Source organism: Saimiri boliviensis, chromosome 7 (assembly GCF_048565385.1).
Source record: "Saimiri boliviensis isolate mSaiBol1 chromosome 7, mSaiBol1.pri, whole genome shotgun sequence".
Taxonomy (NCBI): domain Eukaryota; kingdom Metazoa; phylum Chordata; class Mammalia; order Primates; family Cebidae; genus Saimiri; species Saimiri boliviensis.
The window spans coordinates 69,492,676-69,505,390 of record NC_133455.1 but is presented as its reverse complement, the minus strand read 5'-3'; the positions used below and the strand labels follow the sequence as shown (position 1 = coordinate 69,505,390).

Below are 12,715 nucleotides of genomic sequence, written 5' to 3'. Positions count from 1 at the left end.
AGTCGGCTGTTTCTCCTGGAAAATGTAGTAGCATATTAAGGAGGAGAAAATATACCCAATTCTGGTCATCATTTATGTTTCTATATCAATCAGTACCTTACAACATCTTTAAAGAGTTCATATTACTGAAAAATGCAAAACACTTTTTGATTTTATTTCAGTGATGACAAAACAAAACTGTCTATACTACACTTAGAACCTAGAACTCTAGTTTAGGAAAAACAAATAGTGTGAGTTTCATTCCAAAGAATTAGCTACTTGAATACAACTCAACAAAGGAATTAAATAGAAATTAGTTTATAGGGGGTGGGGAGTTGGGGAGAGATAGCATGGGGAGAAATGCCAGATACAGGTGATGGGGAGGAAGGCAGCACATCACACTGCCATGTGTGTACTTATGCAACAATCTTGCATATTCTTCACATGTACCCCAAAACCTAAAATGCAATTTTAAAAAATTGAAAAAAAAATTAATTTATTCATGAGGCTTAGTGGCTCATACCTGTAACCCCAGCACTTTGGGAGGCCGAAGCAGGCGGATCACTTGAGGCCAGGAGTTTTAAGACCAGCCTGGCAACATAATGAAACCCCATCTCCACTAAAAATGGCAAAAAAAAATTAGCCAGGAATAGGGTGGGTGTCTGTGGCTACTCAGAAGGCTTGAGGCATGAAAATCGCTTGAACCCAGGAGCTGGAGGTTGAGCCAAAATTGCACCACTACACTCCAGCCTGGACAACAGAGCAAAACTCTTGTCTCAAAAAAGGGGGAAAAAAAGAAAATAGTTACTTTGTGCTTCTTAAATATTTAAAGGATCAAGGTAATCTAACATCTATCATTCATGAAAAACCTCATTTTGTTATTTTAGGAAGACATCCCTTTGTTCATGACTACTGGGACTTCATCACAAAACATCTGACCTTTTGGAGTGTGACTAGCACTCATTACAGGAGAGTGCCTGCCTGTGTTAATTTTGTTAGCTCACAAAATAGTTCTGTTTGTTTAGTAAACTAATGATTAAAGCCACCAAATTGTCTGGTCACAAGTTTTTAAGGCCTAGGATTCACTATTCTAGATTTAGTTGCCTGGAAATTTTTGGAGATTCACAAAAACTAGTAAAAAGAAAATGGTTCTTAGGCCAGGCACAGTGGCTTAACACCTGTAATCCCAGCACTTTGGGAGGCCAGTGCGGGTGGATCACTTGAGATCAGGAGTTCAGTATCAGCCTGGCCAACATGGCAAAGCCCCGTCTCTACTAAAAATACAGAAAAAAAATAGCCAAGTGTGGTGGGCAGGTGCCTGTAATCCTAGCTACTTGGGAGGTTGAGGCAGGAGAATTACTTGAACCCAAAGGTGGAGATTGCAGTGAGCTGAGATAGTGCCACTGCACTCCAGCCTGGGCGACAAAGTGAGACTCCATCTCAAAAAAAGAAAAGAAATGGTTCTTTACTACTTCTATGAGAAGTTGAGAGAGGAAGCTTGCTTATCTTTGGGACCTTTTTCAGAGGATATCCTTCCTTTGGAATGTGAACAATGGAAGGTAAACAATTGAATATTCTTTCTCAGTTTCAGGTAAAGTCAAGTGTTAACAATGCAGAGGTGTTTCAAAAGGTTAGCCCAGAGATCTAAGATTTGAGTCCTGCATTTCAGTCTCCTCCAGGGTTTCCATACTCTACCCTATGGAGAGGATTTGCTTTTTGGAAGATTGCCTTTCTCCATAGAGGTTCCACAAGTGCCATTGTGATTTGCAAATGCTCTCACCAGGAAAAAACAAATGTCGGTGGTAAGTGATGCTTAGCTCTTCTGGTAGTGGTACCTGAGCTAAACAAGGAGAGTATCTGGACTTAACTTCAAATCATGTCCTTTCATTGGCGAGGCAAAACAGTGGCTGCCTGTGTTTGTCTCTCAGACGAAATGTGTATACAGTATATACAGCACTGGCATAGGCAAAGACATGAAGAGATAACATTATACTTATTTTTTACCATTTTAAAAGAGGCAGGTTGTAAAAAATTAAAGCAGTTCATATACTGTCTTTTAAATGATTGAAACTGGACTGGCCTTAGGAAGAAGAGACATCTAAGAAAACGCATTTTCATGTGCCACTTCAATGGGTAGAATAAGGAAAAATGGAAAAACCACCTAAATTTCATGAAGCAATACTATAACAACTGCTCATTCTTTTGACCATTGTCTTCCTGATACTGTTAAGGTTCAGAACATATTTACATCCTCCTTTACAGTGTTAGCCTCTTCAGAAACCACTGAAAACTCACTAACCTGTTACTTCATACTACCCCTCAGCTGACCTTCCATTCCAGCCCCACTAAGGTCTGATAAATGCAAATCTGTGTATGAACAAGGCATTTGGCTTTTACACGGCAATTCACTGCCTGATCCAACTAATTTAACTCATAAACTTGTTAACAGGTCAGACAAAAATGAAATATAAGATTGCTTATTAGCTAAAAAGAACAGCATTCTAGACTAAACAGTAACCCAAAGAACAGCTGTGAAGGTTAACAGATTTGCATTTGTGTTTACCTTACTTAAAGACTGTTTGTTTTTGAGACGGAATTTCACTCTTTCGCCCAGGCTGGAGTGCAATGGCACAACCTTAGCTCACCACAACCTCCACCTCCCAGGGTTCAAGTGATTCTCCTGCCTCAGCTTCCTGAGTACCTCACAGGTATGTGCCACCACACCCAGCTAATTTTGTATTTTTAGTGGAGATGGGGTTTCTCCATGTTGGTGAGGCTGGTCTCGAGCTTGTGACCTCAGGTGATCCCCCACCTCAGCCTCCCAAAGTGCTGGGTTTACACACATGAACCACTGTGCCCACCTTAAAGACTGTTTTATATGAAACTAAAATAGTGTAAGAGACTTTGAGGAAACCTGTAGAACACAAGTTGACAAGTTAGTTGTTTTATATATGTAAGGAGGAAATCAGGTTTTAAAGCCACTGCTTATAGGCCAGGTACGGTGGCTCACGCCTGTAATTACAGCACTTTGGGAGGCCGAGGCGAGTAGATCACTAGGTCAGGAGTTCGAGACCAGCTTGGCCAAGATGGTGAAACCCCATCTCTACTAAAAATACGAAAACTTGGCAGGTACCTGTAATCCCAGCTACTCAGGAGGCTGAGGCAGGAGAAGCAGTTGACCCCAGGAGGCAGAGGTTGCAGTGAGCCAAGATCACGCCACTGCACTCTAGCCTGGGCGACAGAGTGAGACTGTGTCTCAAAAAAAGAAAACTGCTTATGAACCCAACCATGCCTCTTAATTTTTATTAAAATACTTGTCACTGAAATAAAGTACGTTGTTTCAAGTTTGTCTGTTTTGGTTCTATTGCCTCAGACCAGCATCCTGAATCCCTTTGACCCTCCCCACCACCACCCATTGTTCTGTCTCTGCTTTACCAATTCCCAAGGTGGGTGAAGCACACCATCTTTTACTCTATTCCTTCTAGGTTATCAAGCATAGTTACAGAAAATCATGTGGGGTGTGTGTGTGTGTGTGTGTGTGTGTGTGTGTGTGTGTGTGTAGATGGATGGAGTCTTGCTCTGCTGCCCAGGCTGAAGTGCCGTAGCGCCATCTTGGCTCACTGCAACCTCCACCTCCCGGTTTCAAGCAGTTCTTCTGCCTCAGCCTCCACAGTAGCTGGGATTACAGGCATGAGCCACCACACCTGGTCTTGCCTTCCTTGAGAAAGTACTGGTCATTAAACTTAACTTACTCTTTAACTCATAGCATCTCTTTTTCCTTTATCTCAGAAGTATACTTCCGGCCAGGCGCAGTGGCTCATGCCTGTAATCCCAGCACTTTGGGAGGCCAAGGCAGGCTGATCACCTGAGGTCAGGAGTTCAAGACCAGCCTGGCCAACATGGTGAAACCTTGTCTGCCAAAAATACAAAATAGCCAGACGTCGTGGTGCACACATCTAATCCCAGCTACTCAGGCTGAGGCAGGAGAATCACTTAAACACAGTTGGCAGAGGTTGTGGTGAGCCGAGATCGTGCCACTGCACTCAAGCCTGGGCAACAGAGTGAGACTCCATCTCAAAAATATATATATATACTTCCTCTATAAGGCTAACTTTATCTGTGTACCTGTACTACATCACACTGTAATCTCTTGCTACGTAACAAATTTTCCCAAAACATAGTGTATTAAAACAACAATAAACATTTATTACTTTTAGAATATCTGTGGGTAAGGAGTTTGGGAGTTACTTAGCTGAGTAATCCTGGCTTGGGGTCTTTCACATAGATACAGTCAAGAGTCAGCCAGGGCTGGACACAGTGTCTCACACCTGTAATCACACATCCCAGCACTTTGGGAGGCCAAGGTGGGCAGATCACTTGAGGTCAGGAGTTTGAGACTAGCCTGACCAACACAGTGAAACCCCATCTAAAAATACAAAAACTGGCCGGGGCAGTGGCATACACCTGTAATCCCAACCACTTGGGAAGCTAAGGCAGAAGAATTGCTTGAAATCAGGAGATGGAGTTTGCAGTGAGCGGAGATCGCACCACTGCACTCCAGCCTGGGTAACAGAGCGAGACTCTAAGAAAACAGAGTCAGCCAGGGCTGCCGTTTATGAAGATTTGGCCAAGGTGAGATGATTTGCTTCTTAGGTGGTTCACTTACATGCCTGGCAATTCAAGGCCTCAGTTCCTCCCCATGTGGGACTCTACAAAGCCTGTGAGTACCCTTACAGCATGTCAACTGACCCACTCCGTGGTGGGCAATTTAAAAGCAAGGTGGAAGCTATAAATTCTTTTATGATCTAGCTTCAGAAGTCATACCGCATCATTTCCACAATATGCTTTTGGTTACACTGGTAAGCCCTTTCATTGTGGGAGGGACTTCACAGGAATATGAATATCAGGAGGCAAGAATCAATGGGAGCTGTCTTGAAGGCAGTCTACTGCACTCAGCTTCTCCTATCCTCCAATATCTTCCATAAGTCAATTTCTCTAGGTTATCAAGCATAGTTACATAGTTCTTTGAGATAGGGCCACACTCTGTCACCCAGGCTGGAGTGAAGGGGTGCAATCATACTTCACTGCAACCTCAAACTCGTGGACTCAAGCAATCTTCCCACCTTACTTGGCCTCCCTGACTGGTGTTTTATTTTGTTTTGTTTGTTCTTGGTAGAGATGGGATCTCACTATGTCGCTCAGGCTGGTGTCAAACTCCTGACCTCAAGTGATCCTCCCATCTCAGCCTCCCAGAGTGTTGGGATTACAGGCATGAGCCACCATACCCAGCTCTCTTCTCTAATTAACTCTGCTCTTAACTCTTTCAGCTATGAAAATATTTATGTTTATTTTTAAAATATATACCCTATTCTCCATATCAATCAGGGATTGGTTTCAGAGAACAGAAGCCATTCCAGCCAGATTAAGCAGTAAGGGACTTACTACTAGGGCATTAAATGGATGGATCACAGAATTCTGGGGAAGGCTGAAGAAACAAACTCTAGACTGGACTTCCAGAAATGATTCCTAACGACTGCTAAGGGAGACCAGTTGTGGTGGCTCACACCTTTAATGCCAGCACCTTGGTAGGCCAAGGTAAGTAGATTGCTTGAGCCCAGGGGTTGGAGACAAGCCTAGGGAACATGGTGAAACCCTGTCTTGTAAAAAATACAAAAATTAGCTGGGGAATGGTGGCACGTGCCTGCAGTCCCAGCTACTCAAGAGGCTGAGGTGGAAGGATTGCTTGAGCTCAGGAGACAGTTTTCAGTAAGCTGAGATCACACTACTGCACTCCAGCCTGGGTGAGAGAGGTAGACCCTGTCTCATAAAAAAAGACGGCTAATCAAGCCAGGTGCAGTGGCTCACGCCTGCAATCCCAGCACTTTGGGAGGCTGAGCCAGTGTATTACCTGAGGTCAGGAGTTCAAGACCAGCCTGGCCAACACAGCAAAACCCCTTCTCTACTAAAATTACACAAAAAAGTTATCTTGGCATGATGGTGGGCACCTGTAATCCCAGCTACTCAGGAGGCTGAGGCATGAGAATCACTTGAACTCAGGATGTGGAGGTTGCAGTGAGCGGAGATCATGCCACTGCACTCCAGCCTGGGCAACAGAGCGAAACTCTGTCTCAAAAAAAAAAAGGATGGCTAAGGTTGCTGCTATGACTTCTACTATATTTAGGAAGCTTCTACTACATTCAGGAAGCTTCTACAATAGGAAGCTGCCATTGCAGCTGCTGTCCCAAGAGGTATACCACTTCTACCACTGTCAGCATCCCTAAATGGATGCCCTGCACCTGTTTTAAGCCCTGCTGACTTCAGAATCCAAGTGATACACTAGTGCATCTGATTAGCAGAACTTAATTCAGATGTGATTTAAGATGGCTAGCTAGAAGAGAATGTGGGAGATTTAGTCTTTAGCTTTCCAACTTCTGCACACTAGGAGAGTGTGCATGCTGACCACACAAATACATAAAACCTTCACACTCCTACTGAAGCAATTACTACTTCAGTGCCAAGTTTTTTGAAAGAGTTGTGTATACTTAAATTCCCACTTACTCCTTAATCCATTGCAATGTGGCCACTCTTTTACCATCATCACCACTCGATCCCCTATTTGCATTACCAGTGGTCTAGTTTAGTCCTGTTCCCTGAAGCATTCAAGGAGTAGCAGGTTGTTTCTTGTGATACTTGTGTTAGGAATCACATCAATGTTATGCATGAAAGAATTACTTGGGGTTCTGGGCATGGTGGTTCATGCCTATAGTCCCAGCACTTTGGGAGGCTGAGGCAGGCAGATCACTTGAGGTCAGGAATTCAAGACTAGCCTGACCAACATGGTGAAACCCCATCTCTACTAAAAAGAACAAAAATTAGCCAGGCATGATAGTGTCTGCCCATCATCCCAGCTACTTGAGAGGCTGAGACAGGAAAATCACTTGAACCCAGGAGGGAGAAGTTGCGGTGAGCTGAGATCACACAACTGCACTCCAGCCAGGGTGACAGAATGAGGATATTGGTCTCAAAAAAAAAAAAAAAAAATCACTTGGAGCCATTTTCCTCAAAGGGGCCTTGGGCTTGAAGGCACTTAGAGCTTCAGCTGTCACCGAGGCTTGCCCTTGCTTGTACACAACAAATCCAGATTAATGATGTTACTGTTCACCTAGTCTTTTCAGAATTCCCTCACATTCAATTAGCCACCAAATCCTGGCATTTAAATACCAGAGATGACTCTTTGGCTCTCCATTGCCACTACTCTCTTTCAGATCATCACCTTTGCCCGAACTATTGCAGCACCTAGTCTTTTAGCCACTAGGTTTTCCTCATTCCGTTTATCTTCCACCTGCAGTAGCACAACTCTCATGATATTTAATTGTTCTTAATTTACACAGTAATAGTAAATAGCAGGCCGGGCATGGTAACTCATATTGGTAATCCCAACACTTTCAGAGGCTGAGGCAGGAGGATCACTTGAGCCCAGGAAATCAAGGCCAACCTGGGCAACATAAAGAGATCTTGTCTCTACTAAAAATAAAATAAAAATTAGCCAAGCATAGTGGCAAGTACCTGCAGTCCTGGCTACTTGGAAGGCTGAGGTGGGAGAATCGCTTGACCCCAGGAGTTCAAAGCTACAGTGGGCTGTGTTCACACCACTGTACTCCAGCCTGGGTAACAGAGTAAGGCCCTGGCACAAAAAAAAAAAAAAAAAAGTAATAGCAAAGGCTTTATGAACACTCAGCGTGCACCAAGTACTATACAATGTACTGTACTTCATATGCATGTCACATTTAACGCCACATAATAAAGTGGATGCTGTGCTTACAGGTAAAGATACAAGTCCTTACTTGATAAATAAGGAAGCTGAAGGCCCTCATACTTACAAGATTTGACCAGAGTTGCTTAGTTACTATATGGGGAAACCAGAATTGAAGTCATCTCTGCTCCTCCTAAAAGCAGCACTCTTAAGCCCACTGTATTTTATGATTACTACAGCCTCATCTCCCCTCATCTTGTTCATAGTTTAGCCCTGGCAAGCTCACCATCTCTCTAATACATTGTGCTCTTAAATAACCACAGCTCAGCACATCTTATTTCCTGAAATGCACTTGTCCCCTCTCTTCCCAGTGCCTTTCTGCTTAGCATACTCCTATTCCACCTTCAATTCCAACTGAAATATTACCTCTGGGGTAATTTTTCCAGGTTCCCTATTCTATGCTCCTGCTTTTCCCCGTTCATACTTTTTTAAATAATACTGAGTTGTGTTATAATTAGCTTCTGAATGCCTGAATCTTTCAGGGTTTAGAAGGAAACAGAACCCACTCAATATTTTAAGAAGAAAGGGAATTTAATACAGAAAATTATGTGCTTACAAAATCATCTTAATAGCTACAGGAGCAGGCTATACGTGGAACCTCTAGGAATGACTCTCATAATACAACCGAACTAATTCACCAAAGGAGCTACAGCCTCTGATGACCACTGGAATACTACATCTGAGAAGACAGCACCGCAGCTACAGTCTAGAGATCAGGAAACCACCACACAGTCCGACAACACATGTAATATCAGACTTTTTATAGAGCCACTGAGTAGTGTAAACATCCAAGTACATGGTCCACAGAAAAGAGAATAAAGGAAACTGGATAATCAGTACCTGGAGCATTGAGAGTTTGCTCTAGGGTGTGCTGGGGTTTTTGAATGTTTACTTTCATAATAAGATCGAGGTCAGTCTTTTTTTTGGAAATCAGTTATTTTCAAAGCTCAGAGGAATATGCACCATATGCCAAACCATCCCACACACACACACAAAACTGTCGCTATAGTACTTGAGTACTAAATAGGCAAAAACTGCTTGACAAAAATGGTTATACCCAGGTGCAGTGGCTGAATTGAAGCCTGTAATCAAAGCCTTTGGGTGGCCAAGGTGGGAGGATCACTTGAGACCAGGAGTTCAAGACTAGCCTTGGCAACATAGCGAGACTGTTTCCACAAGATTTTATTTATTTATTTGTTTATTTGTTTATTTATTTATTTAAAAATTAGCCAGGCGGCCAGGCACAGTGGTTCATGCCTGTAATCCCAGCACTCTGGGAGGCTGACACAGGCAGATCATGAGGTCAAGAGATGGAGACCATCCTGGCCAACATGGTGAAATCCTGTCTCTACTAAAAATACAAAAATTAGCTGGGCGTGGTGGTGCACGCCTGTAGTCTCAGCTACTCGAGAGGCTGAGGCAGGAGAATCACTTGAACCTGGGAGGCAGAGGTTGCAGTGAGCCGCGATCATGCCACTGCACTCCAGGTTGGCTACAGAGCATGACTCTGTCTCCAAAAAAAAAAAAAAAGGTTGCTTGGAGGTTGGCGGAGCAGGGCTGAAGGCTAGCAGACAGAGCGATCATGTCTTACAAACAAATTTACTATTCGGACAAATACAACGATGAGGAGTTTGAGTATCGGCATGTCATGCTGCCCAAGGACATAGCCAAGCTGGTCCCTAAAACCCATTTGATGTCTGAATCTGAATGGAGGAATCTTGGCGTTCAACAGAATCAGGGTTGGGTCCATTATATGATCCATGAACCAGAACCTCACATCTTACTGTTCCAGTGCCCACTACCCAAGAAGCCGAAGAAATGAAGCTGGCAAGCCACTTTTCAGCCTCAAGCTTTACACAGCTGTCCTTAATTCCTCACATCTTTCCGATGACATTATTGTGTTGCCTTCTTGTTTCTCACTTTGATATTTAAAAGACGTTCAATACACTGTGTGAATGTGCTGGTAACTGCTTTGCTTCCTGAGTAGAGCCACCACCACCATAGCCCAGCCTGGTGAGTGCTCTGTGGACGCACAGCCTCAGCTGAGTGTGACCCCAGAAGCCACAGTGTGCTGTGTATCCAGAACACACTTGGCAGATGGAGGAAGCATCTGAGATTAAGACCATGGCTGTTACAGGGATCGTGTAAACTTGTTTTTGTTTTTTTTCTGCCAGGTGTTGTATGCATGGTGACTTGTGGATTTATGTTTCGGCGTACTGGAAGCTTTCCATTTTATTCAAGAAATCTGTTCATGTTATAAACCTTGATTAAAGAAGAAGTTTTTATAATCTAAAAAAAAAACTTAGCCAGGCATGGCAGCATGTGCCTGTAGTCCCAGCTACAGACTGAGGCAAGAGGATCCCTTGAGCCCAGGAGTTTCAGGCTGCAGTGAGCTATAATTGCACTATGGCACTCCAGCCTGGCCAACAAAATGAGATCCTGTCTCAAAAAAAGTGATTATGAAAGGAGTTGAGCGGTAACATTGAACTAGAAGTCAGACAAACATGGAGTCTAAGATGAGCCCTGTGACCTTGGAAACGTCAGTTCAACATTCCGTGCCGTGGTCATCTCTTCTATGAGCTCAACAAATCAAACTAGATGACCTCCAAGGTTCAGTCCAACCATAAAATTTCAGGTTTTTTAGTTATTCAATTGAAAAAAAATCATCTTATAATGGAAAGGAAAATTATGCAACCATTTCTAGGGCTTGCTTTACTTTTAATCATTCCGTAAAATTTTCCTGTCAACCTTAAAATATTCTCTGAGGCCATCCAGATGAGGTGAAAGAAGCAGTAGGAGGAGAAAGTAACCTAGAAAAGGAAGGGTTTTTGCCCTCACCATATTGAATAAAATACAGTTTTTTTAAACACATGGAGCAGCTTTGGAGTTCCCTGATTTCCCAATTGGGGGTTTAGTTAATCTGTCCCCAGGAGTTAAGGGGGAAAAAAAATTCTTCAAAGAACCATCACTGATTCTAGGAGCTGGAAGGGCTCATCACAACCTCAAAAGCTAGGATTGTTACCAAAAAAAAAGAAAAAAAAAAAAAAGTACGTTGAAAGTGTCCTCTAGGCTATGTGAGCTAGGCCAGGGATTAAATGGAGCTTTCTGCTAAGTCCCTGCAACCTCCTCTGGGCTATTTGAGGTGCTTGCTGTGTTTTTTGCCCTAATTTCTTTTTATCCTTCAAGACTTGCCCTTCATTCTCTTGCTTCTCTGATCTGAACTGCTTTTCAGAACATTTTGAGACAAACCTTCAGATGTTAGCCGAGGGACAGTTTGCCAGTACCGTTTTGCCGTTGTGACTTCCCCCAAAATAGAGGAGACCCAGCAGCGACTGGTGCTGTCTTCAGAGGATGCTGTGGTATTACAGGAGCCACGTACAGCCCTTCAGTTCTCCCCTGCTAATATGCTTTCCTATTTTGCTTCAAAGCTTGTTTACTAACTCCAGCTTAGTCCCTTGACACTCTTCCGTTCACCCTGCCCCTGCATTGTGCATTTCAAACGGTATAAAAAAATAACAGCTGCTTCTCAGCCCTCTCCTTTGAAGAACTGCAGAATCACCAGGGCTAACGTGTCAAATTGTACAGCCTTACCAAACCTTTCCACAGAGATGTTTCAGGTTGGTGGGGGTGGGGGGAGTTTAAAATATAAGTCTCTTGTCTAAGGGCTTTTAACAGACAGACGCCAGGGCTACCTCTCCTCGATGCAGAAATTAAATAAATAAAAGAGTGAACGAGCAGCCTTTAGTTCTTAGCCAAGGGTGATACAAACCCCAACGTTACATGCCTTGCTACGTGGAGCCAATTAAATGAGATGGACACAAGAAGATTTATTTTGGTTACAGCCCTACCCTGGTATCATTCATAATCAAAGGCAGTGTTTCCCTAAGCATACTTCAACTGTCACCTACATCACAATTATTTTAGAGCCTTGTTTTAAAATGCAGATTCCTAGGCTTTGGTCCAAATTTCCTGAATCAGAATATCTGAAAGCAACACATAGAAATCTAGTTTTAGCAATATCTCTTATTATTCTGTATGCACAATAGTTTCTGAAACCACATATTATTGAATGAAGGCTTTTAGGAATATACAAGGAAGATAATTATACTATTTGAATTTTTAAGGACCCAGCTTCTTTAAAAATCTATGCATAAATCACAAAGCAAAGAGTATAGGTGCAGTGACTCATCCTACAATCTCAGCACTTTGGGAGGCCGAGGCAGGCCTATCTCTTGAGGTCAGGAGTTCAAGACCAGCCAACATGGTGAAACCCCATCTCTACTAAAAATACAAAAATTAGCCAAGCATGGTGGCAGACACCTGAAATTCCAGCTACTCAGGAGTCTGAAGCAGGAGAATCGCTTGAGCCCAGGAAGCAGAAGTTTCAGTGAGCTGAAATCACACCACTGCACTCCAGCTTAGGTGTCAGAGCAAGACTCTGCCTCAAAATAAAAATAAAAATAAAAGCATAGTAGTGATTAAGAACATGAAGATAAGGCCAGGCGCAGTGGCTCCTACCTGTAATCCCAGCACTTTGTGAGGCTGAGGTGGGTGGATCACAAGATCAGGAGTTCAAGACCAGCCTAGCCAAGATGGTGAAATCCCATTTCTACTAAAAATACAAAAATTAGCCAGGCACAGTGGCAGGTACGTATAATCCCAGCTGCTCAGGAGGCTGAGGCAGAAGATTCGCTTGAACCCGGGAGGTGGAGGTTGCAGTGAGCCGAGATCACACCACTGCATTCCAGCCTGGGTGAGAGAGCAAGACTCTGTCTCAAAAAAAAAAAGAATTTCCTAGGCCTAACATGGCCTGGGGAAAGCAGAAAAACAAAAACAAAAGAACATGAAGATAATAAAAGTATGGTATTTATGTCATAAGATAACATAAAGATATAAGTGGGGAAAATGCATTAATGTTTTTAA

General features: G+C 43.1%; 1 pseudogene; it reads left to right on the top strand.

The window, feature by feature from the left end:
• Positions 1–9,374: 9,374 nt before the first annotated feature.
• Positions 9,375–9,660, top strand: LOC101045206 (cyclin-dependent kinases regulatory subunit 1 pseudogene; annotated as a pseudogene).
• Positions 9,661–12,715: the final 3,055 nt, after the last annotated feature.